Below are 25,808 nucleotides of genomic sequence, written 5' to 3'. Positions count from 1 at the left end.
CACGACGACCCTTGTAAATATTATCCTACATGAACGAAGCTTCAGCAAAATTATATGTTGTTATTAGGGGCTTACCGAATTGTGAAAAAAATGAAATGTATAAAAGTGGTGTACAAACGTTTGAGGTACACGCCAGAGCAAAAAAGTGTTAATTGCAAAATCGCAAGTAGTGTTTTGTCCTGGAAGATACCAGTACAGGATCCGTACTGCTGATTAAACACTTTCAAGGACAAATGTGCATCGGCAAGCTTTAAACAATCTACCCATTTGCGTGTGCAAGGTATTACTTTGATTCAACACGTCGTAGACTTCCGCGACCAATATTATATTATTAAGCTGTTGTGGGCTAGATCGCGCAGACGTTTCATAAACAAAGGTGGGAGGAGAGGGAGGAGAGGGACTGCGTTCCGGAGAGGCCCCACAAAAGGAGCAGCAGCAGCATCTGAAAGCGCCGTGCGATGCGGTTTGACCTCCTCCCGCACCTCCGATTAGCACGGTTGGAAATGTACGGTGCAAAAGAAGTTCCACATACATGAATGCATACGACTGTCTTCGTTCGATGGTGAGGTCATCATCCCCGGCTCTCTACAAGGGCAAATGGTGAACAGACGCGAGGGCAAAGAACCGCCATGTGCATCGCCCACTTTACCCCTCCTGCCCCCCCAGCAAGCTATTCACCTCACTGACCCAGGTGGCCACTTCGCATTCGTAAGTGTGGTAGGAACGCATTGCGGTAGGCTCCGGCCACAGATGCCCAAAGTGAGTTAAAGGGAATGGCTCGCTTTGTTACCCATCGGAGAGTCACCGCTCCCGTGTCGCTGCAGATTTCTCATCTTGCCCACCTTGGCGGCCGTCCCAGATCTGAGTCTTGCTTTGCCCTCGGGTCCTCGTGAAGTTTTTCGTGGAGACTTGTAGTCGTGTTTTGCGTTTTGCTTTATTACTTTTCTCAATTAAGCACAGTGCATCGTCACTTAATTCCTTCCTAATAATTGCCAGGAGTTTCAGAGCGGCGAGTCTTTGCACTGTTGTTTTACAGAGTCGAGAAGAAACTGGATACTAGTTTGTTAGTTGCTCATTTTTAAAGAGTTGCGAATCAGTTGATGTTGAAGATTTTTTTTAATTTATATAATAGCATAGGCGCTGTTTAGGACCTATTGTTACGATAATTTAGCGGTGGTCTGTATCAAACTCCAGGCTACAGTATGCTCTAAGATTTGGCAGATTTTTCCATCAAGAGTTAAAAAGTACGCAGTCAATGGTATTTCTGTATTTGGCCATGATATGATCTCCAGGCATGTGAATATTGTGGCGCTGGAACCACGTGCCACCTATTCTGAGCCCATCTCATGCAGAGAAATTAACGAACCTTCCTGAGTTGACGGGGATATGAAAACGAAACTTTTTTTTATCAGGTCAGGCCCCACTAAGCTATTCTTTTCAGAAGTGACTTGGCCACAAATGATAGCTTAATAAAGGGGCTCATCACGTGGAAACGTATAGCAGCTAAATTTTTTAAACACGTGATGTTGATTAATATGTGGAGGATTAGGAGATAAATTTAGGCAACTACGGAGAGTGAGAGAGAAGCAAACTCCAAATATACAGCAGCAGGTGTCAGGGTCAGGATTGAACCTCCGACCTCCTGTATACCAGGCGACGAAGATAACATCTCGCCACCGTGAAATACATAGCATATAAGTTAAAAGTGCTACTCATTTAGCCAACCCTTTCAAGGATGATGGCTGAGTTCATCCCCCCAACCAAGGATTTCAACTTGGGACCTTCTGATTGTGAGCTGCTCACTCTGGGTGTCAAGCCGCCCGAGCGAATTTGAGATTTTGCAGTGCAATTGAGTTAACGTTGGGAGAGAGAAATACAATGGTGATTATGAAGAGTAATAGTGTGATGTGTTGTTGTGATTCAAAGGTTCGCGATTTTCATTCAGGAATCAATTTTATTTTCATTTGGGGAATATAGCGGTCTCTAGTATCTCCAGGGAAAAGTGAGCTGAATACATAGATCACACACATGCAGGTAAACAATCGATTCTTGCACACACAAATAATCTTAATGTTTCGTGATGTTAAGATATATTAATCGATGCATCATAAAAAATAGTTGGAAACTTAAACCACAGCGTGTGTAGTTTTATTACAGTGAGTTTCATTATAGCTCAAGCTTAGTGACATTACCTTTAGAGGTTACCGTCAAGTTGTAAACCATGCCATGATGATGATCAGCTGTGCTTGTTTCCAGAAAACAGAGGTACATTCCACTCGCGTTCACTGGGACTGAAATCAGAGTGATGGAGCCATTTCCACTGCTCAGGTTCCCAGAGAAAACCACGTAGCAGAAAAGTGGGTTGCAGGGTGTGACAGATTGATTGCTACGAAATAATATCTGTGGAACAATATTTATTACACGTTTAGCAATGTTATTAATTGATGCACGTTAGTGTTTGTTTATTCGTACCAGTAGGCTGGCATCACACTCTCCCGAAAACTATGCGGAAGAGCTCTATTGGCAATCTGCTGTTAAATTCAGATTGAGCCATTCACAACGTCTGTTGGGAAGTAACGTTGAATTGTGTAAAAAAGAAAACGTATTTCATCCCTAGATTTTATTAAGGATTGGGGTTAAAATCGACAACTTAATATTTTTAGATTTTTACAAGTAAAACATTGACGCAACTATATCAGTTGCCAGACTTATTATTTTTAACGCTTATAAAACATCGGTAAAATTTGAATGTATATTCTTTTACATTGCGCACCTCGCAGCAATAAAAAATCCCCTTGCGTTAACAGACGTATTTTGACTGACATGCAAAACCAGGGACTTGGTAGCCAATTGCAGAACTCTGAGCACTGGGGGATGTTTGATCTTAATTCACCTTGTCCACCAAGAACCCCTAGCAGCCCGCATTTTGCACAAGATGGAGTCAATCAAGAAGCTATTCGGGCAGTCCAGTAAACAGCGATTTGCAATCCTGATTCCTAGAGGTTAAAGTAGCACGTGACACACAATCTCGACATCGCTCTGATTTCAAAAGGGCACATTGGGCTACATTTCTGAAATTGTAGAAAGCTGAGCTAACAACAAATGAGAATCACTCCTCTAAACTAGCATTGATATTAATGGCGATGTCAAAGCTTTGCACAAATTATGAATGTAGCCAGCAACATTAAGAGAATGAAAACATTTATTTAGACAGAATAAATCCGATGCGCCATGGAGATCTTTTTCACACATGTCCATTTGTTATAACAAATGCGGCTGATTGACAACTTATTCATTTTTTGTGTTTTAGTTTTTGTCTTTCCTCCGCACTTACAATTAGCGTGGTTGGCATTGTACGGTGCCAACGAAGTTCAACACACACACATACAGACTACACTATACTATACTATACACTACAATACAGATAACTGCCCCCATAATCCCTCCTCCCCCACCATCCCTGGGCCTGGGAGCGCTGGCAAGCAGGGGGCAGTTGATCTTTAGTGCTGCTAGAAGTAACTCTGTCTCGCTATCATTGAGCCCAAAGGAAGTTGGAGGTCAACCCATCTTGATGTCCGTACCACCAGCTGCTGCCAAAAAGCCACAGAGTTCGTGGTAACATTGCTAACGGACCCCCATCTCTGAATGGGGTCTCTGGACAGCTTAGGCAAGTGGTTCTTAACCTGGGGTGCGAGATGCTCTTTCTAGGGGTGTGAGACATGCCCAGGTTGTTTTCGAAGGTAAATCATCGACAGACAAATTAGGCACGGGCACGTAATTGCAACTACTTTGTTTCATCAAACCTATGTATTCATGAACAGTATACATGTTTAACGATTAAAAAGCAGGGGTGCAGTAAAGGTTAAGAAACACGGGCTTAGACTAACGAGAGAGATCTCTAAAAGGAACCTTGGCCTAAGACCATTTACTCGTAATGTATTTCTTAACATTATTTTAAATACGGCACACTCTGCACTAGTATATTCACGCTGTGTAGCAATACAGACGGATATTGCACTGGGCTGATAATCACTAAAGTGTGCTAAATAGGTAACACCACGTGTAATGAGAGATATTGCAATACTCACCGTTGTATTAGACTGTCCATATCTCCATCGCAAGCGGTCTATTGTGGACGATGTCGAACAGTTAAAGAGCACATCTTCGCCTTCGACAGCCGCCATGTGCTGAATGGGGCTATTTGCTACATACATACCAATGTGCAAAACGAATGCAGAGACCGTCAACATTGAACTGGCTGTATATAAGCAGCCTGGAAGCGTCAACAAACCATGCCATCTCCACACATACACAGATACCTTTTCAAAATACCATCTCTGGGAAATTAATACAGTATAACCCTCCGTATGCGCAAGCTTATGGAAAAATTTGTTTCGCACATTCGCGAATTACTAAATGCATATTAATTCCCTTTTCACGAACCTACCAAACTGAGAGTTATATGAAAGTTCCGACAGACCGCAGCATTTTACTACATTTGAAACGGTCCGCTGTGTCCTGAACTCGCTATTGTGCATTTTTTAATTTATACGTACTTACACTTGATTCGGTTATACATTTTTTGAACCATTGTCAAATCATAATAATCATCGTCAAAGGTAATAGAAACATGTTCTGTGCAGTTTTTTTAGCCATTGTTATTAAACTTTTCCAATTTCCCACCCAATGTTCACTCTAACAGGAACATTCCCCCCATTTTCCCCCAAATGGAACCAAGGTTTCTGGATTCGGAAAATTCTGAATTGCGAGAAATTTTCAAGAATGTAACGCTCGCGCATCGAGAGAGGGTTTACTGACGAACATTACTCTGGGTGGCAGAGTGGGTGGGGAAGTGCTGCCCCCTATTGTGAGGGTGAGATGTTCTTTCAAGGGGGATTTTTGCGGTAGCTGTGAGGTTGCGCATCTCGTGATATTACACTGATAACACATTTGGGGGAAACGATTGAAGACATAAAAGTGTCACGCGCGGTTGAGGAGGCCGTCACTGCCAATGCCGTTGATGCCACTGTCAGTCACGGTGTTCGCCGAGTACTCATTACACATGTAGTGGTGGTGTTGACGTGCGCCGACTGTGACAGTGATGGATCACGGGGCGGCGCGGGGTGCGGGGTTGGGCACGCGTTGTGGGCGTGGTGTGGACGCGCGCGCCGGGAGTGACAGATGACGGGGCGGCGCGGCGTGGGTGGTGAGGCACGATGAGATGTGGGAAAACAGGATCGTAGCCAGCGCCGAGTGATTGGTCGAATAAGATGGGTGCTCGCAGCGACGTCCGCAGGTGGGGTATAAAGGGGGACGCGCGAGAGCACTCGGGGAGAGTTACCCAGTTGAAGACCCGAAGACGGAGCTGAAGACCTAGTGCCCCGAGACCCCTAGTCCCGCCGTCCTTGTGGGGACCGGGGCCCTGTGTGGCTCGGAGGCGAGGCTGTGGGACCCGGGGTCCGACGCCCACGTGGGTCGGGCTGGGGACCCACAGTCAAGACGGATACCCCGGGCAGGGAGTGTCCCGAGTAGCTCAGTGGCGTTAGTCGCCGAGTAGCTAAGTGGGTGTTGGTCACCCGAGTAGCTCAGTGGCGTTAGTCGCCGAGTAGCTAAGTGGGTGTTGGTCATCCGAGTAGCTCAGTGGGCGTTAGTCGCCGAGTAGCTAAGTGGGTGTTTGTCACCCGAGATACTAAGTGGGTGTTTGTCACCCGAGATACAAAGTAGGTGTTAGTCACCTGTGATCGAGTTTGGTAAAATAAAGAGTGTGTTACCCGTGAAGTCGTCTCCCGCCGAGTTACTACATTACAACTGGCGTCAGAAGTAAACCTGTCTTCAAGAAGTATGGACACGAGGAAGACTACCCGTACCCACGAGCGAGGTCGGGACGACGACGGCGTACCGGGGACACCAACCTCGGGAGGAGAGGACGAGGAGTTGCCGCCGATGCAGCACTTCGCGGTGATGGCCGACGCTCCGCTTGCCGCCGACACCAGCCTCCAAGACGCGCACTCCCGGTTGGCGGAGTTGCTACTCGCCGCCGCCGCTGTCTTGGCTGACATCTCCGTTCCGGCGAGCGGAAAAACGGCTGCGGGGTTGGTGGAGGAAGCGACGTTGGAGGAATCCCGCCAAAAGGCGCTTCGCGCCAAAAGTCTGGAAGTTGCCGCCGTTTTTGAAGGGCCGCCATCGATTGGCGGGAAACACGGACGCCACGTGGCCGGACACCTCCGCTCAGCGCAGCCCACGTCATCAGCGCGCGCCGGAGCTCTCCATTTTGCGCCTGACAACCGAGCCGACATTTTACACAACTACAGCGGAGCGCGGGAAAATCTCTCCGACGTCGACGACGATCGGGTCCTCCAGCAAAGATTGCCCGCGCTGTCGGCGTTCAAGGCGGATGGGGGCGACTGGGGAGCCTTCCAACGAAGGTTCCTCGCTCATCAGGAGATGTCGGGGTGGTCCGACACCACTGCCCTGCGTGCGTTGCCAGCGATGCTTGACGACGACGCGCTTGCAGCCTTCACATCTGCTGCAAGGTCGTCCCGCTCTACGCTCCAGGACGCACTACACCTGATGGCGAAGGTGTTCGGACCGCCCTCCACGTGTCGCCACCAGTTCTACGATCGGCGGAAGGTGGCTGGAGAAACGACGCTCGCCTATCGCACGGCACTGCTCGCCTTGGCGGACGCAGCTTTTCCCCGCATGGATAAGGAGGGGAAGGACGCCATGGTGACGGAGCAGCAGCTGGCGTTGGCCCACGAGTTGGGGGTCCCCATCAATGTGGCGGACGAGATGGATATCTGCTCCCTGGCGATCGCCACGAGCATTCACGCGTACGAGGTCCTCAAACGCAAGCCGGGGGTCGTCTGCAAATGGGCGGGGAACGCGGCACTGGCCGCCACGATCGCCGAACCTCAGCCAGCTGCGGATCAGGAGCAGGCCTTCGCTGCATCGCGTCCGGGGGAGTGGAGAACGGGAGGTCGTTCGCCCACACGTTCACCCCGCAAGCTGGAGCAACCGAAACCTACGACGTCCGTCGTCTGCTACAACTGCGGCCTTCGGGGTCACGTCGCAGCCGGGTGCCGGGCCCCGCGTCAGCGCGCAACAGGACCACGTCGGGACGACGACCAGGCCCACAAGTCATCCCAACAAAACCCGGCAAGTCGCGGCACCTCACACGTTCGGTCCACAAACACGGCACATTCGGGTCGCCGCTTGGCGGTGGGGGGTTCGCGGCTGGGTGCCGGGGGTTCACTTCGGCGAGGGGGGTCCGTACACGGCCCGCAAGCAGTTGAGTGGTCCGAATTGGCCCACAGGATCGTGGCTGCGTCGGCCGGGTCGTCCGTGGTAACGGGGTTTATTGACGGGGTTGAGGTCCGGGTGCTTGTGGACACGGGTGCGTCGGCCACCATCATCTCGGACCTTATTTATAACATTCTTCCCGTCCAAAGTAGACCCCTTCTGCCAGTAGACGTGCCATTTTATGCGGCGAATGGGGGTTCCCTGGGGATCATCGGCCAGATTCGGGCGACTATTTGCATTGGTGACATCAAATTGGCGGGCCCTATTTTTGTATCATCATCGCTGGCCGTTCCCTGTTTGCTAGGTACGGACTTTTTGGCCAAAATGCCCATCAAAATTCTTATAGATCAGGCCTGCATTGAGCTTCCGTCAGGTCGGCGCGTTGCGTTCTTGACGAGCCCTACCAAAATGCGCACGGTTTGTGCGACGGTGCAGGCGCTGGCAACTCACACTGTACGGGTGCCCCCGGGATCGCAAATGTTAGTACCCCTTCGGTTGAGGAAGCCACTCGAGGTGGGTGCGGAGGCACAGGGAGTGCTGTTGGGGCCGTCTAACAGGGCCAGAAGGGGCCTCGACTTAGCGGTTGCTCAAACCATGGTGAGAGGGGACAGTGAGCCGTTCGTAATGGTCCTGAATACAGGGTCGCGGCCGGCCGTAATTGCGCAGGGAACGGTGCTGGCTCACGCCGCGCCGCTACCCGTTGAGGAACGGCTCGTGGCTCAAGCAGATTTCACTGTCAAGTCGCGTCCTCCAAGTGATGAGGGGACTGAGTGGTTGGACTCGTTGTGTGCCGGTTCTGCTAACTTGTCCAAGGTGCAATTGGAAGCATTGAGGGGTTTGCTACTCGAGTTTGCTGACGTGTTCAGCAAACATAAGTACGATATCGGCTGCACTGACCTGTTGCGCCACCACATAGCTAGCTTTGCATTGGTGACATCAAATTGGCGGGCCCTATTCGTCAGAATCCCTTCCGGCTCAGCCCAGCCGAGAAGGAGCATGTGCAATCGGCGGTTAATGATATGTTGGCGGCCGATATCATTTCGCCCTCTTCTAGTCCGTGGGGTGCTCCTATTGTCCTAGTAAAGAAACAGGACGGGTCCTTGCGGTTTTGTGTCGATTTCCGCCGCTTAAACAAAATCTCGATGGCGGATGCGTATCCGCTCCCCAGGATGGATGAGTCGCTGGATGCCTTGGCGGGAGCACAGTTTTTTTCCACACTCGATCTGCTTTCCGGATTTTGGCAATTGCCACTCGATAACGAGTCTAAACCTAAAACCGCTTTCCGGACACCTGGTGGCCTATTTGAATTCAACCGTTTGCCCATGGGCTTACATTCCGCTCCCGCCACGTTCCAGAGACTCATGGAATTGGTTTTGTCGGGCCTCCAATGGGATACCTGTTTGATTTATCTCGACGATATCATCGTCTTTAGTCGGACTTTTGAGGAGCACCTCCAGCGACTGAGAGCGGTGTTCCTCAGGATGCGTTCCGCTAAGCTTAAATTTAAACCGGCTAAATGTTTTCTGCTTCGGGAATCGGTCAGGTATTTGGGCCATATCGTGAGTCGTTCAGGGATCTCGACGGACCCTGCTAAGACGCATTGCGTCAGCTCATGGCCAACGCCAACCTCGGTCACGGAGGTTCGCAGTTTCATTGGTTTCGCCTCCTATTACCGTCGTTTTGTCAAGCAATTTGCCACCATAGCCAGGCCCCTGCACGCTTTGACGGCTAAGGGCGTGGGGTTTCACTGGGGGGCGGAAGAGGAGGCTGCGTTCTGCTCCCTTCGTGACGCCTTGGTGCAGGCTCCCCCCTTGTGTTACCCCGATTTCACACAACCGTTTTTGCTTGACACAGATGCCAGCAACACGGGTATCGGGGGGGTGCTCTCACAGGTGGTCGGGGGGGTTGAACGGGTGGTCGCCTACGGTAGTAGAGTTCTTTCCCCCGCCGAACAACGCTATTGCGTAACTCGTCGTGAATTGTTAGCGATTGTGGTTTTTACACAGCAATTCAGGCCGTATCTTTACGGCCGTCATTTTACGGTCCGTACGGACCATGCGGCTCTACAATACGCTATGCGCGTGGCACAGCCATCGGGCCAATTGTCCCGATGGTTGGAGGTCCTTCAGGACTACCAATTCACGACGATTTACCGCAAGGGATTGCGACACTCAAATGCGGACGCCTTGTCGCGGTTGCCACCGTGCACGGACTGCACATGTTTGTCGGGATCGGCGCGGTGCAAACCCCCGGTCGCCGGCACCCCGGGAGTTGCGCTCGCCACCACTGACACCCCGGGAGTCGACGCCCCCACGGGGAGGGATTCGCTGTTGTCGTTGCCCCTCATTGAGTGGGGCCGTCTCCAAATGTCCGACAGCTCCCTACTTACGCTACGTCGGAAAGTTGGCGCTCCCGAGGTAGGGGATGCGCGGGTCGGTTCCTGGGTGTGCAGACAGGGCCTTTTGATGAAGTGGGACAACATGTCCCGGCGTCACGTGCTCGTTGTGCCTGTTGCTATGCGGGGTAGGGTCGTTCTGGCAGCTCATGAACGGCTCATGCATCTGGGTTTTCACAAAACGCTCGCCCTAATCCAGCGAGACTATTATTGGCCGGGGATGGGTAACGACGTGGCGAATATTCTTAAGGGATGCGTAGGGTGCGCCAAAAGGAAACCGCCACCATTGGCAGCTAATCCACCGCTGCAATCCATTCAAGTTTCGCGTATAAACGAATTGGTTGCGTTGGACATCTTGGGGCCCTTTCCTGCTACACCAAGGGGAAATAGGTTCCTGCTGGTTGGCGTGGAATACTTCACCCGATGGCCTATGGCATGGCCGCTCGCCAACCAGTCGGCTGCAGCGGTGGCGGACGCCTTTGTCCAGGGTTATGTTTTGGACAAGGGCGCCCCCGAACGCTTGCTGACTGATCAAGGAAAGAATTTTTCGAGCGTTTTGTTGCGCGAGGTGTGCGACCTGTTGGGTACAAAGAAAGTGCGTACTTCCCCCTACCACCCGCAGACTGACGGGATGGTTGAGCGTCTGAACAGGACGATTACGTCTATGTTGTGCCAACAGGTCTGCGACGATCAGGTTGATTGGGACTTACAGGTGCCGGGGGTACTCGCGGCCTATCAAATGGCCCCTCATGCGGCGACGGGGTTTTCCCCATTTTTTCTTATGTATGGGCGGGAGGCCGATCCGGCCATGGACGTCCAACTGGGGATTTCCCAGCCACGTGCAAAATCTAAATTGGCAGACCACATCAAATTTAATATCGCCAAATTGACTGAAGCGCGGGAGGCGGCGAGGTTGAATTCGCGGTCGCGGCAAATTGCGAACGAGAGATTGCATGGGCGGAGGGTGCATACGCATGATTGGAAACCAGGCGATAAGGCCTGGCTGCATTGTCCACATGCACCGTTGGCTACGTCCCCCAAGTTGTTGAGACCTTGGAGGGGACCGGTGGAAATTGTGCGGGTTGCACGACCCCAGAGTATACAGATTAAATGGGAAAAACGCCGTTGGTATGTGCACCCCTCCCGACTGAAGCCCTATGCGGCACCGTGTGACCCCGTTCTGTGCCGTAACGACCGGGCGTGTGATGTGACCGTCGACTCGGGGAGGGAGGTGTCGCAGGCTGATCCTCACGTGTCTCCACCTGAGCCACCCCCAGGTGCCTCGGGCTTGACGGCTGCTGACCGTCGGGAGCCTGAACCCCGCGGCACGCACGGGTCCTCGATGCCTGGCCGATGTCTTCCTGAACCGCCGGCACCACCGGACGTTCAACCGCGTCTGGTGCCGTACGACGGACCGGCAAGGCGGACTCGGGCTAGGGCACAACAATTTTCATGAAGACGTTTTTTCTCAACACCGAGCTCGCCCGGTGTTCCCCTCTGCCGGGGTAATGTCCCGTTGTAGGGACGCTCGGAAAGAATGGGACACTGCACGAGTCGAAAGAAAATTTTTTTTTTCCATTTATTTTCCTTTCTGCATACACATTGCTATTGTCACTCGCCGGTTTGTATATATTGTTCTATTGTCGCGGTGGCATTGGTTGATGGTTGCGGATGGTAGTGTTCGCGTCGTGTTGTGTTGTTACGTTAGTTGTTGTTCTTGTTGTTGTGTTGTGTTACGGGGCACACAGGGCGGTTTGTATATTTTATAGCAGCCGGGTCGGCTGCGAGCTATGTGGTAGGGGGTGATGTAGTGGTGGTGTTGACGTGCGCCGACTGTGACAGTGATGGATCACGGGGCGGCGCGGGGTGCGGGGTTGGGCACGATGAGATGTGGGAAAACAGGATCGTAGCCAGCGCCGAGTGATTGGTCGAATAAGATGGGTGCTCGCAGCGACGTCCGCAGGTGGGGTATAAAGGGGGACGCGCGAGAGCACTCGGGGAGAGTTACCCAGTTGAAGACCCGAAGACGGAGCTGAAGACTTAGTGCCCCGAGACCCCTAGTCCCGCCGTCCTTGTGGGGACCGGGGCCCTGTGTGGCTCGGAGGCGAGGCTGTGGGACCCGGGGTCCGACGCCCACGTGGGTCGGGCTGGGGACCCACAGTCAAGACGGATACCCCGGGCAGGGAGTGTCCCGAGTAGCTCAGTGGCGTTAGTCGCCGAGTAGCTAAGTGGGTGTTGGTCACCCGAGTAGCTCAGTGGCGTTAGTCGCCGAGTAGCTAAGTGGGTGTTGGTCATCCGAGTAGCTCAGTGGGCGTTAGTCGCCGAGTAGCTAAGTGGGTGTTTGTCACCCGAGATACTAAGTGGGTGTTTGTCACCCGAGATACAAAGTAGGTGTTAGTCACCTGTGATCGAGTTTGGTAAAATAAAGAGTGTGTTACCCGTGAAGTCGTCTCCCGCCGAGTTACTACATTACACACACACAGTGCGCTTGCCACAAATGAACCACAATACCTTGCTGATCTCGTCAAAAAGCATAAACCATCACGCAAACTCCGATCATCCTCGCAGTGGCAGCTTTTGGCTCTCCATCGAACAAAGATGTACACCACATCATGCACTTTCAGATGTGCTTCTGGGGCCGTCTGGAATGTGCTTCTGGGGCCGTCTGGAATGCTCTTCCTTCCGATATTGGGAAGTCACTGGAGGTGTGCACTTTTACATGATATAGATTGACAACTAAATTCTTTAGAACACATTTTTGCATTTCATTTGTTGTTCTTCCCCCTCACCTCCGATTAGCACAGTTAACTACGTACGGTGCAAAAGAGGCTCAACATACATACACACGTACATACAACCACTGCACCACCACTCTTAACTCGGCTTATTTTAATCACAAAGTATTGATATAAATACAGCTCTATCATTAATCTACAGTAGAAACGAATGATGCTATGACTGAACGGAACTTATTAGGTGTGTGTAGCCTATTTCTAACTCACAACCCATGCCCCACATCAAAATGCGCGTGGTTGCTATGAGTGACACGGCCGACACAACTCCTGCCTGTTGCACAAAGTAATGGAGCCGCTATGCAAGCCTTGTGGTCTCACCGCGGACGACAGGGCCTGATATGTGTTTTTAGATATGATTTTACCAGTTAAGGTCCACCACGGAAAAAGAGATACATGCAAATTTCAAATATACAGCAGGCGTCAGGGTCTGAATCGACCCGACGACCTCCTGCATACCAGGCGAGGTAGTTAACATATCCTAGTCACCGTGATGATGATAAGAGAGAGCGAGACACAGGCTCCACATATATAGCAGCCATCAGGGTCGGGATCGAACCCACGACTTCCTGCATACCAGGTAGGTAGTTAACATCTCTTTGGAGTTTGGGGGTGGGGGCGCTGATTGCATGGTTCGCCTCGGGCGCCAGTTGCTGGCAGCTAGTCTAGGGCCTGCCCTGAGAGAGAGACATGCAAACTCCAATTATATAGCAGCCATCAGTGTCGGGATCGAACCCACGACAATCCTGCATACCAGGCATGGTAGTTGACATCTCCTAGTCATCGTGATGATGATCAGAGAGACACGCAAACTCTAAATATACAGCATGCGTCAGGATCGGAAAAGAATCCACGACCTCCTGTATACCAGGCGAGGCAATTAACATCTCCTAGCCACCATGGTATGGGTGCGACCAGTGCCGGATTAACCTCGTGCGGGGCCTGTAGCATATGTTATAAAGGGGCCCTAAATAAAAACATAAATATTGAAACACATTTTTTACTTTCATAGTAAAGTAATTGTAATTGCTATACAGCCATATATTACAACAAATCGCTAACCTTAAACACCCAGTTGTTCATAAAAGTTGAGGGCAGTGTAGTACTATAGTAATAGAGCAAGTGCAGAATCACTGAACCGGAATTGAAAGCTTGAAAGTATTTAGCGCTGGCCCTTGAAAGTGAGGGGCCCGTAGCTACTACATATGTAATAGCTACTTTTGCTACTAGGATAATCCGGCACTGGGCGCGACCATTACTATCGCATTGGAGAGCACGCACGCGCGTGAATTCTGTTGTTCACGAACGTTCCACTCCATCTTTCTTACCTGAGTTAGTCACGTGCACCGCCACCACCATTACCATTACGAGGAAGGCAGACTCGCGGTGGTTCATGGTTGGGAGCTCCTAGGGCGGGTTACAAGAGACAGGGATGAGGACAGGGCAAGCACAACACACAGGGTCCTGTTGTGACCAGTTATATGCACTTTACACTACAATACACTACTATACACTACACGACTATCCACTACACTTTACACTACATATTGCACTACTATACTCTGCATTAATTTACACAACACACTACACTATTATACACTACGCGATTATACACTCCACTACAGCACTACATTGAGAACGAATTATTTTTTCTTGTTATCTGCATTTTTTCTCATTGTTTACGCATTAACTTGATAAGTAGTGGGGTTTTATTTTCGTCTTTTTGTACGGAACTGGATAATAGATGTGCAGCGTTGTGGGATGCAATTGCATGAATTACGTTATTTGAAATGAAATAATAATAATTATTAAATACATCCACATAAGTGAAGTATTGGAAATGACGGCAGGAAACTCCTTGACGGGTAACACACTTCTTTTATTAAATCTTCGCTTATCTCGATACAACGTGTGGTCTCTATTCTTCCGAGTACGGTCACCCGACACCGGTACAACTCGTAACCCCTATTCTTCTTATAACACACTGTACTTGACTCGTGTAGACCCTCCGCCTCTGTCTACACTCTTCACTCGTCTCGTGTAGACTCCAGGCTTCTGGCTACACACACATCACTCGTCTCGTGTAGACTCGTGTCGTGTAGACCCTATGCCTCTGGCTACACACACATCACTCGTCTCGTGTAGACTCTTCTCGTGTAGACCCTATGCCTCTGGCTACACACACATCACTCGTCTCGTGTAGACTCTTCTCATGTAGACTCGTCTCGTGTAGACCCTATGCCTCTGGCTACACCCACATCACTCGTCTCGTGTAGACTCTAGGCCCTGGCTACACACTCTGCATGCTGACACTGCATGCTCACCCTACACTCCGCCTCTGGGTTACACAGAGTCCCGGTCCTCACAGGACAGCGGGACTAGGTACCGCAGGGCCCTATCTCTTCCTCCCGTCTTCAGTCTTCGCTGGTTACACTCTCCCCGTGCGCCTGTGCGCATCACCTTATATAGTCCCTCCTCCCGGGAGACGGAGCGGATGCGGACCTCGATGCGAGCATCGCTTCTTAGTGAACCAATCACAACGCGCTATCTCTACGATCCTCTTTTCCCCAACGCGTGTTTTCACTCACCAACCAATCACGCCGCGCTGCCACCCGATCACTCCCACACCAGCGCGTCACCGGCACCCAGCCAATCAGCACCACACAACCCACGATCCCGCGCTGACCCCTGATCCCTCACCGTCAGCGCGCGTCACCACACACACATCCAATCACAACGCGCTGGCACCTGATCGCTACCCCAGCGCGTATCACCACTACATCACCCCCCCCCCACATAGCTCACAGCCGTCCCGGCTGCTAACCAACAACCTCCCACATCGTTAACACAACAAAACCCCCCAGTGTGCCCCGTAACACAGCAACAACAACACAACAGCAACCTATGTACAATTTGACAATTAACACAAGAAAAGTTAACAATACCACACACAACACCTTATAAGAAGCTATATACAGCCCGACGAACAACATAATAAAAACGATTTCTAGAAACTGAACGCGCCCAGCGTCTCTGCAACTAAACGAAGTGACGAGGCGCTCCCACTGCCTCGACTCCTCACGTGGCAGGTCAAACAAAGTAGTGCGACCTGGCGCGAGTCCGTCTGGCCGGTCCGTCATATGGGACGGGACACTGACGACCGTCCGGCGGCTCCGGCTGCTCTAGACGGCGTGGGACGGGCCTGAAAGGGCCGGCCCCGCCGCGAAGATCCGGCCGCCGGTGGTCGGCAGCTGTCAGTTCCGAGACACCTGGGAGCAGATCAGGCGGAGACATGTGAGGATCAGGCAGAGACATTTCCCCCTTAGGGTCGTCGGTCACGTCACATGCTCGGCCCTCACGACACAATGGGAGGCCATATGGAGGCGAGAACGGTTTCAGTCGGGAGGGGTGGATGTACCACCGTCGTTTTCCCCATTTTATCTGAACGCACTGGGGCCGTGCAACGCGCACGATCTCCACGGGCATCCGCCATGGCCTCAACAATTTAGGCGACGTAGCCAAGGGCGCCTGAGGGCAATGCAGCCAGGCCCTGTCACCAGGTTTCCATTCGTGCACGGACACCTTCCGTGCCCGCAACCGTTCATTAGCAATTTGGCGAGCCCGCGAATTAAGCCGTGCGGCCTCCCTTGCCTCTGTTAGCTTGTGAATATTGAATTTAATGTGTTCTGCCAATTTAGAATTGGTTCGTGGAGCGGACAGGCCAAGCTGCGTTTCCATGGGCGGGTCGGCTTCCCGACCGTACATCAAATAGAATGGGGAAAACCCCGTCGCTGCATGGGGGGCCATTCTATATGCGGCAAGGACCCCCGGGACCTGCAGGTCCCAATCTACATGTGCCTCACACACCTGCTGGCACAGCATAGAAGTCAAAGTCTTGTGAAGTCTCTCCACCATCCCGTCTGTCTGCGGGTGGTACGGGGAGGTACGCACCTTTTTCGTACCCAACAGATCGCACACCTCTTGCAACAATTTACTCGAAATTTTTTTACCTTGGTCGGTCAGCAAGCGTTCGGGAGCCCCCTTGTCCAGGACATAGCCCTGGACAAAGGCGTCCGTCACGGCCGCTGCCGACTGGTTGGCGAGAGGCCACGCCATAGGCCACCGGGTGAAATATTCGACCCCCACCAACAGGTATTTATTCCCTCTAGGCGTGACTGGAAAAGGCCCCAGAATATCGAGAGCAACGAGCTTGTTAGTGCGCGAGACCTGAATAGATTGCAGCGGTGGATTAGCTGGCACGGGCGGTGGTTTCCGTCTGGCGCACTCAACGCACCCCTTCAGAATATTTACCACGTCACTCCCCATTCCTGGACAATAATAGTCCCGCTGAAGCAGGGCAAGCGTTTTGTTTACTCCCAAATGCAAGAGGCGTTCGTGTGCGGCCAAAACAACTTCCCCCCTTACAGCAGAAGGCACCACCAGCGCATGCCGCCGGGACAAACTGTCCCATCTCATCAACATGCCCTGTTTAAGTACATAGGAGCCAGTTCGCTCCTGGTCCTCTTTAGGACCACCCACCCTGCGGCGCAATGCTAGCAGGGAGCTGTCCGCCATTTTGAGGCGGCCCCACTCCCCCAGCGACAGTGAGAGCAGCGAGTCCCGATCCTGAGAGGTAGCGGGGACATCCCCGATTGGCGCGCCCGCAGTCGCAGCCAATGCCCCCTTATCTTCCACAACCGGCGGTTTACAGCGCGCCGATCCCGATAGACACGCACATTTCTGACAAGGCAACAATCGCGACAGAGCATCGGCATTTGTGTGTCGCAACCCCTTACGGTATGTGGTCGTGAACTGATAGTCTTGGAGGACTTCCAACCACCGTGACAATTGGCCTGAGGGTTGGGCGACCCTCAATGAATACTGTAGCGCCGCGTGGTCCGTCCGGACCGTAAAGTGACGCCCATAGAGATACGGTCTGAACTGTTGTACAAAAAAAACAATGGCGAGCAGTTCACGACGGGTGACGCAGTAGCGCTGCTCCGCCGGAGACAACACCCTGCTACCATAAGCGACCACCCTTTCGACTCCCCCAACGACCTGGGACAGTACCCCCCCAATGCCCGTGTTGCTAGCATCCGTGTCTAGCAAGAAGGGACTCGCAAAATCCGGATAACGCAAGGGTGGGGCACCCACCAAGGCGTCCCGGAGGGCGCAGAACGCGGCCTCCTCTTCCGGTCCCCATTGGAACTTCACACCCTTCGCCGTTAGAGCGTGCAAGGGTTTTGCAATAGTGGCGAAGTGCTCAACGAATCGGCGGTAATACGAAGCAAACCCGATGAAACTGCGCACGTCTGCAACTGACGTGGGTGTCGCCCATGAACTGACACAGTCCGTCTTTGCGGGATCGGTAGAGATCCCTGAAGAGTCGACAATGTGACCCAAGTATCTAACGAACTTACGAAAAAGGTGGCATTTGGCCGGTTTAAATTTCAATTTAGCCGATCGCATTCGCAAGAACACCCCTCTCAATCGCTGGAGGTGTTCCTCAAATGTTTTACTGAAAACAATGACATCGTTAAGGTAAATCAAGCACGTCTCCCATTGCAAGCCCGACAAAACCAACTCCATAAGGCGCTGAAACGTCGCTGGAGAGGAGTGAAGTCCCATGGGTAACCGGTTAAACTGGAACAGGCCCCCTGGAGTCCGGAATGCTGTCTTAGGTTTAGACTCTTCGTCGAGTGGCAACTGCCAGAATCCCGATAACAAATCAAGAGTCGAAAAATATCGCGCACCAGACAATGCATCGAGGGACTCGTCCATCCTGGGGCGCGGATACGCGTCAGCCACAGAGATCTTATTCAGGCGACGGAAATCTACGCAAAATCGCAACGACCCGTCTTGCTTCTTAACCAGCACAATAGGTGCTCCCCACGGACTGGATGAAGGCGAAATAATGTCGGCCTCAAGCATATCGTTAACGGCCGACTGAACATGTTCCTTTTCAGCAGGACTCAGCTTGAAGGGATTTAACCTGACCAGTGCCGCATCGCCCGTGTCAATGTGGTGGCGTACCAAATCCGTACACCCAATGTCTTATTTATGTTTACTGAACACATCAGAAAATTCCATTAGTAACTCGCGCAGCGCACCCAACTGCACCCCTGACAAATCGTCCGAGCCCGCGCACAGCGAATGGACCCATTCAAGGTCCTCCCTCGGTTCAATGTTCTGCGTGGGGCTCGGATCAACGTGCGCAACCAGCCGCTCCTCCGCAGGAACCCGCGCCGCGTGAGCCAGCACGGTACCCTGCTGAATGATGGCTGGCCGCGATCCAGCGTTTAAAACCATCACAAACGGATCCTTGTCCGCCCGACCCAAAGTGTGAGCCACCGACAAATCGACCCCCCCGACAGCCCTGTTAGAAGGACCCAAAAGCATGCCTTGTTCCGAAGTCCCCTCCACCCATGGTTTCCGCAACCGGAGGGGAATTAACATCTGTGAACCCGGGGGCACGTGCACGGTCTGCGTCGCCAATGCTTGTATCGTGGCGCACGCCGTCCGAATCTCAGTAGGGCTCGTCAAAAATGAAATACGGCGACCCGAAGGTAGTTCAATGCAACGCTGATCGATTAGAATTTTAATGGGTATCTTAGCCAAAAAATCAGTGCCCAATAGACAAGGAACCGCCAAAGAAGACGAAACGAAAACGGGTCCCGACAATTTGATATCTCCAATGCAAATGGACGCCCTAATCTGACCGATAATGCCCAACGATCCCCCATTTGCGGCGAAAAATGGCACATCCACTGGGAGCAGCGGACGGCACTGGACGGGGAGAATGTTATAAATGAGGTCAGATATAATAGTCGCCGACGCCCCCGTGTCCACCAATACCCTGACCTCTACCCCATCAATAGAACCCGCAACGACGGATGAACCCGCTGAAGCAGCCACAATTCTATGCCCCAACTCCGACCACTCAATGTCTCTCCGGTCCCGGCCGAAACCCCCTCGCCGAACCGAATCCCCGAACCCTAACCGGCCCTCTTCCGTCGCCCCGCGACGGCCCATGCGTGTCGAGTGTGTGGGCCGAGCATGTGAGGTGCCGCGACTTGCCGGGGTTTGTAGGGATGCCTTGGGGCCTTGGTCGTCGTCCAGCCGAGATCCCATGGCGCGCTGACGGGGAGCGCGGCAACCGGACGCCACGTGGTCCCGGAGGCCGCAGTTGTAGCACGTGATGAGGGTCGCCGGTGATCTCGGTTGCTCCAGCTTGCGGGCCGATCGCAGAGGCGACCGACCCCCCGACCTCCAGTCCCCCGGTCGTCCCGCGGTGAACGCCTCCTCTCGCGGACTGACGACTTGGGGTTCGGTGATCACCGAACCCGGAGCTGAGGCCACGGCAGCGTTGCAGACGATCCCCTGTTTGCGTTGAAGGGCCTCGTGCGCTTGTATACTCGTAGCGACCCGTAAGGAAGAAATGTCGATCTCGTCGGCCGTGTTGATGGGGACCCCCAGATCCTGCGCCAACTTAAGCAGCTGCTCCAAAACCATTGCATCCTGGCCCTCCTCGTCCATCCGAGGGAATGCAGCATCGGCGTGAGCCAGCAACGCCGTGCAATAGGCGAGCGCGGTCTCCGTGTCCGCCTTCCGCCTCGCATAAAAATGATGGCGGCACGCCGAGGGAGGTCCGTAGACCCTGGCCATGAGACCCAGCGCTGCCTTAAGCGTGGAGCGGTCCGACCTCCGAGCTGACATGAAGGCCGCGAGCGCGTTGTCGTCCAACATGGCAGGCAGTGCCCGCAGCGCCGTAGCATCGGACCAGGCAGACATCTCCTGATGCGCCAAAAACCTGCGCTGAAACTGGCCCCAGTCCCCGCCTTCCGCCTTGAAGGCTGACAATGCGGGGAGGCGCTGTTGAAAAATGAAGTCGTCCTCCACGTCGTGGTTCCTTCCCGCCGCCCCGTCGGTGTGTAAGATGGCGGCCACAATGGCGGACGACTGATGGCGGTCCGCAGCGCGCGTCGATGACGTAAGAGGGCGCGCTTGGAGAACCGCCGCCACGTGGCGGTCGCCGTTCCCGCCAAAAGCCGACGCCGATGAAATGGCGGGAATCGCCAAGTCATTTTGGCGGGAATCTGCGGGGCGACCCTGTAGAATGTCCGCCGCCGTCTCCACTCCAGCCGACGAGCTGATTTCCGCTAGGATGGACGCGGCGGCGAGCAGCAGCTCCGCCAGACGAGAGTGCGCCTCCCGGAGCACGACCTCGGTCCCCCGCCGCTCCTCCGGCGCCGCCGGCGGATCCTGCAGCGTGGGCCATTCTTCGTCCTCACCCCCCGACGGCAGCTGGCCCGGGTCGTCAAGGTTGTCCTCGCGGTCAATCCCGTGGGTCCGATTGGTCTTCCTTGTATCCATGCTTGGAAGACAGTTTCACTTCTGACGCCAGTTGAAGTATTGGAAATGACGGCAGGAAACTCCTTGACGGGTAACACACTTCTTTTATTAAATCTTCGCTTATCTCGATACAACGTCTGGTCTCTATTCTTCCGAGTACGGTCACCCGACACCGGTACAACTCATAACCCCTATTCTTCTTATAACACACTGTACTTGACTCGTGTAGACCCTCCGCCTCTGTCTACACTCTTCACTCGTCTCGTGTAGACTCCAGGCTTCTGGCTACACACACATCACTCGTCTCGTGTAGACTCGTCTCGTGTAGACCCTATGCCTCTGGCTACACACACATCACTCGTCTCGTGTAGACTCTTCTCGTGTAGACCCTATGCCTCTGGCTACACACACATCACTCGTCTCGTGTAGACTCTTCTCATGTAGACTCGTCTCGTGTAGACCCTATGCCTCTGGCTACACCCACATCACTCGTCTCGTGTAGACTCTAGGCCCTGGCTACACACTCTGCATGCTGACACTGCATGCTCACCCTACACTCCGCCTCTGGGTTACAAAGAGTCCCGGTCCTCACAGGACAGTGGGACTAGGTACCGCAGGGCCCTATCTCTTCCTCCCGTCTTCAGTCTTCGCTGGTTACACTCTCCCCGTGCGCCTGTGCGCATCACCTTATATAGTCCCTCCTCCCGGGAGACGGAGCGGATGCGGACCTCGATGCGAGCATCGCTTCTTAGTGAACCAATCACAACGCGCTATCTCTACGATCCTCTTTTCCCCAACGCGTGTTTCCACTCACCAACCAATCACGCCGCGCTGCCACCCGATCACTCCCACACCAGCGCGTCACCGGCACCCAGCCAATCAGCACCACACAACCCACGATCCCGCGCTGACCCCTGATCCCTCACCGTCAGCGCGCGTCACCACACACACATCCAATCACAACGCGCTGGCACCTGATCGCTACCCCAGTGCGTATCACCACTACATAAGCATAGCATGAAACAGTTGGTGCTTGCGTTGCATTGTGTTCTTGTCTCCAGGGACTGGTGCAGAAGAACGACATTGCTCTGCACGACCGCTGCCCGCGTGTCTGTTTCTCTAGCGCAGTGGTTCTCAGAGGTGCGGTCCCCTAACCCAGGAGTGGCTGTGATATGTAGCCCGGTGTGAGCTCACATGGCCATCACAAATGATAGCAGTTCAACCTAAGTTACTTGTCATGTGGACATTTACAGAAGCCAAATAATCTACATGGCATGTTGATTCTAAATTTGGAAGGAAAAACCGGAGGACCCGAGAGACAGGAAGAGAGGAATAGAAAGATGCAAACTCTAAATATATGTAGTGACATATAATAGGTCACTTTGGCACCGAGCGCCAGTTACTGATAGAGAGGGGAACTGGGAGTGAAGTAGCTTTCTCTGTCATGGAAAGGGTCCCAAAGGGGCATAGTTCTGGTGACTGGCAGATAGGGGCATCTGACGACGTAGCAGCCCCATTGGCTGGCAAGGGCACGTGATAGGCCAGGGTAAGGGAAGTGGGCCAAAGGTGACAGAAGGGACACGTGGTGTATGGCCCAGAACCTTCTGGTAGGTTCCAGAAGGGGGCGTGGCCAGGCCACGTTGGGGGGTATAAAAGAGAGGTTCCGAGGCTGCACCGGGGCTGTCTGCTGGAATGGTACTCGCCGTGCTACGTCTTCCCCTGGGTCTTCGGTCTTCGTGCTCGGCATCGTGGGTCAGGCAGTGTGCCGACTGACCGGACCCGTTTATATAGTTATCCTGTGGCAGTTACCGGTTATGTAGTTACCCGTGGTGGTTATCGGTTATATAGTTATCCCGTTGTGGTTGTAGAATAAAAGTATTGCCTCCTGAGTTAGTGTGTCTATCAGTGAACCCACTACATATACAACGGGAATCGTTAGTCAGGATCCAACCCACGGCCTACTGCAAACCAGGCAAGGGGGATAAATACTCGTCACTGCGGCGCCCCACGTTCACTGCACGTCAGCGAAAAGCCTCGCTTTGAAAAACACTTTCAATGGAAGTGTAGCTGGGTATGAGCTCACCTGTGATTAATCACACGTATAAGTGTGCACTCTGATCACAGCTACGGGTAGGCAGGTGTTTTTTATTATTATGTAAGTGAATGCCAACGGTGATCAGCGATTGGACCACGAGCCCCCACGTCCAAAGCAGAGTACGAGCTACGTCCCCAATTTAGATTTGCGTGGACTTTGTGCTGGTGAACTGCACATGTGACATTAGCTCAGGCCTGGATGAATGTTCTTGTAGGCCCTAGGAACTTCTGTTTCATAGGCTTTCAGTGATAACTTTCTACACTTGGTACTGCCCATGTTAATACCGCCACTGTCACGTCACTCCATTTGCTTCACGCGTACTTTACCCAGCCGCAGCTGGACAAGATGTCGTTACTGCTGACAGATTAATTATTTAGTCTGTGCCCTCATTCGATGTGTGTCTGATCCACTATTGCAGATAGGCAATATCCCTTCTGAAGACGACTTTTGAAAAAAAGTTATGCCGTTTCACAAACAACCACCACCACTGGTGGCTCAGCTGTTGTGGAGTTTCCTCCACAACGCAGAGTACATCGAATCATTGTCTCAGAACTGTATTCGTTGTATTGTTGTTGTTATTGTTGTTATTGTTGCTGCTGTCTATTTAGCCTACCTGTCCCCCCTAGCAAAGATTTACGAACACGGGACGAGAGGGCAGACCGGCTACAGATACAAACACAGGTTCAGAATCAGAATCTTAATTTACACTGCAGGAGGAAATCCGATTAGCCTTAAAGCTCTTTTTGTCACAGATGTCCATAATGAACATGTTTAGACACTTTTGTTTCAGACGTGAATAATAATTTAACACTATATTTAGTAATAATAAAAAAACGAAGTGCGGTAAATTACCCTGATAAAACTGCCTGAACCCAAATATCTGAATGCCCCCCCTAAGAAATATATCACTATAGTTGTGAAAAAACACAGCTATAAGGATGTTCCAGTAATATGAATCCTGTTATATTGCTGGTATTTAGAGAGAGCAGTGAATGTGTTTTGTCACGAGGGGTGGGGAGGCTGAGTGGTCAGCAGACATTTTTGGCGCCACGGTGGTGAGATGTTAACTACATCGCCTGGTATGCAGTAGATTGTGGGCTTAATCCCGACCCTAACGCCTGCCATATATTTGTAGTGTGCGCTCGTAGCGAGTAACGCCTATGAAGGAGATGGGTGGACAACACCGCACTCATTACACACACACAAAGTGCTTGCCACAAATGAACCAAAATACCTCGCTGATCTCGTCAAAAAGCATAAAACATCAAACGAACTCAATTCAACCTCGCAGTAGCGGACTTTGGATAGCAATCGAACAAAGATGATCACCGCATCGCACGCTTTCAGATGCTATTTAAACTACACGACACTATATACTACACCAATATACACGACATACACTACACTATAGACTACGCTTTTGGCTAGCCATCGAATAGAGAAAGGTCACCGCATCGCGCGACTGCAGCCGTCTGGAACGCTCTTCCTTCCGATATTAGGAAGCCACTGGAGCTATGCACTTTAAATCAAAAAGATTGACGACTCATTGCTTTAGAACTGCTTTCGTCTTTAGTTTGTTGTCCTTCCCCTGCACAACCGATGAGCACGGTTGGCTACGTACGGTGCCAAAGAAGATCAACGCACGTACATAAAACATACATACAACATACACACAATATACATACGGACGCGCAGCGCTCGTTTTGTCTGCGCTGGCGTCTTGCTCCAAGCTGCAGCTCCTTCCCAATAGCCGCTGTTAGCAACGGCGTGCGGTCGAGCCAGATGCGTCACTCAGTCGGTGAGAAATTCAATTTCCTCTCGGGGAAAAATCGCCGTGTTGTTATTTACCACAGCCAAGAGCAGGGCGATGTGTGAGCGAGTGTGCGTGTGTTTCGGGGTGAGCGATAGTGTAGTAGTTAGCGTGCTCTGCTCCAAACCCGACGACCACAGTTCGATTTCCGCTCACGGCCACCACCAAGTGATGATTTTTGAACCGGTCCTGGGCCTCCCCTAAATCTATTAAGCCTTAAATGAAATTCTGGTGTGGTGTGTAAACATCGCCACGAGGGAAACAAAGGCGGCCTTCATTAGGTAGCCATGTAAATAGTTTGGTTTAGTTTGAGCAATGGTTGTGAGCGCAGTGGCTGTCAGAGCTGCACTCTCACCTGCTGAACTAAACCCAGAAGCCACAAGCCACGCGCGCGGGATCGAACCCAGGACATGGCCGTGCCCGGTCATGCGTGCACGGAGATGTGTTTGGAGCCACATTTATATCCTGATAACATTATAATAAGACAAATGTTCTCATTCAAAATATGAGACTATGCTCATATGTAATAGCAAATGCACTCGCTCGTTGTCTCTTAACTTATACACGGGCAGTCCTCCACTTACGAATGGGTTCCGTTCCTGAGAGCCGTTCGTAACACAATGTACTGCATTTAAGTGCACATATGGTCCGTGTTCTACAATGAGTAACGGTTCAACAACAAAAAGGGAAGCATTGCAAAACTCATAAATAAGAATAAACATTGTACATTTCCACGTAATAAGTAACATGGGATATAATAATAACAATATATCACTTACGATTAACACGGTTCGCTACATATGGTGAGTGAGAAGCTGGCTTGCTTGTCGGAATGAACATACGGAGTCCCCACAATTTACTCACACAACAACAACAACAACCGCCATTCGCCACTAAGTGGCGGTGACGTCACCACGACGCTTGTGCCAGGCCAAGTACACCTTGAGGCCACGTGAAGTGTCGAACGCCCGCTGGCAGGAGGTCACGGGGCAGACCCAGAAGGTGCCACGGGTCGACTGACCGAGATGACCGAGATGACCGAGATGACTGGCTGATGCACCACCT

General features: G+C 52.2%; 1 long non-coding RNA gene across 1 annotated transcript; it reads right to left on the bottom strand.

Annotated features, from left to right (window-relative positions):
- Positions 1-2,136: 2,136 nt before the first annotated feature.
- Positions 2,137-24,925, bottom strand: LOC144737886 (uncharacterized). Its single transcript, XR_013589098.1, has 4 exons — positions 24,619-24,925; positions 13,815-13,893; positions 4,089-4,204; positions 2,137-2,400 (listed from the first exon to the last, which is right to left on the bottom strand). It is a non-coding gene; the product is annotated as an uncharacterized LOC144737886 (long non-coding RNA).
- Positions 24,926-25,808: the final 883 nt, after the last annotated feature.

This window comes from Lampetra planeri, chromosome 75 (genome assembly GCF_965212315.1).
Source record: "Lampetra planeri chromosome 75, kcLamPlan1.2.h2, whole genome shotgun sequence".
Taxonomy (NCBI): Eukaryota; Metazoa; Chordata; class Hyperoartia; order Petromyzontiformes; family Petromyzontidae; genus Lampetra; species Lampetra planeri.
Note: the sequence above shows the minus strand (reverse complement) of the source record. Positions and strands in the feature narration are given on the sequence as shown.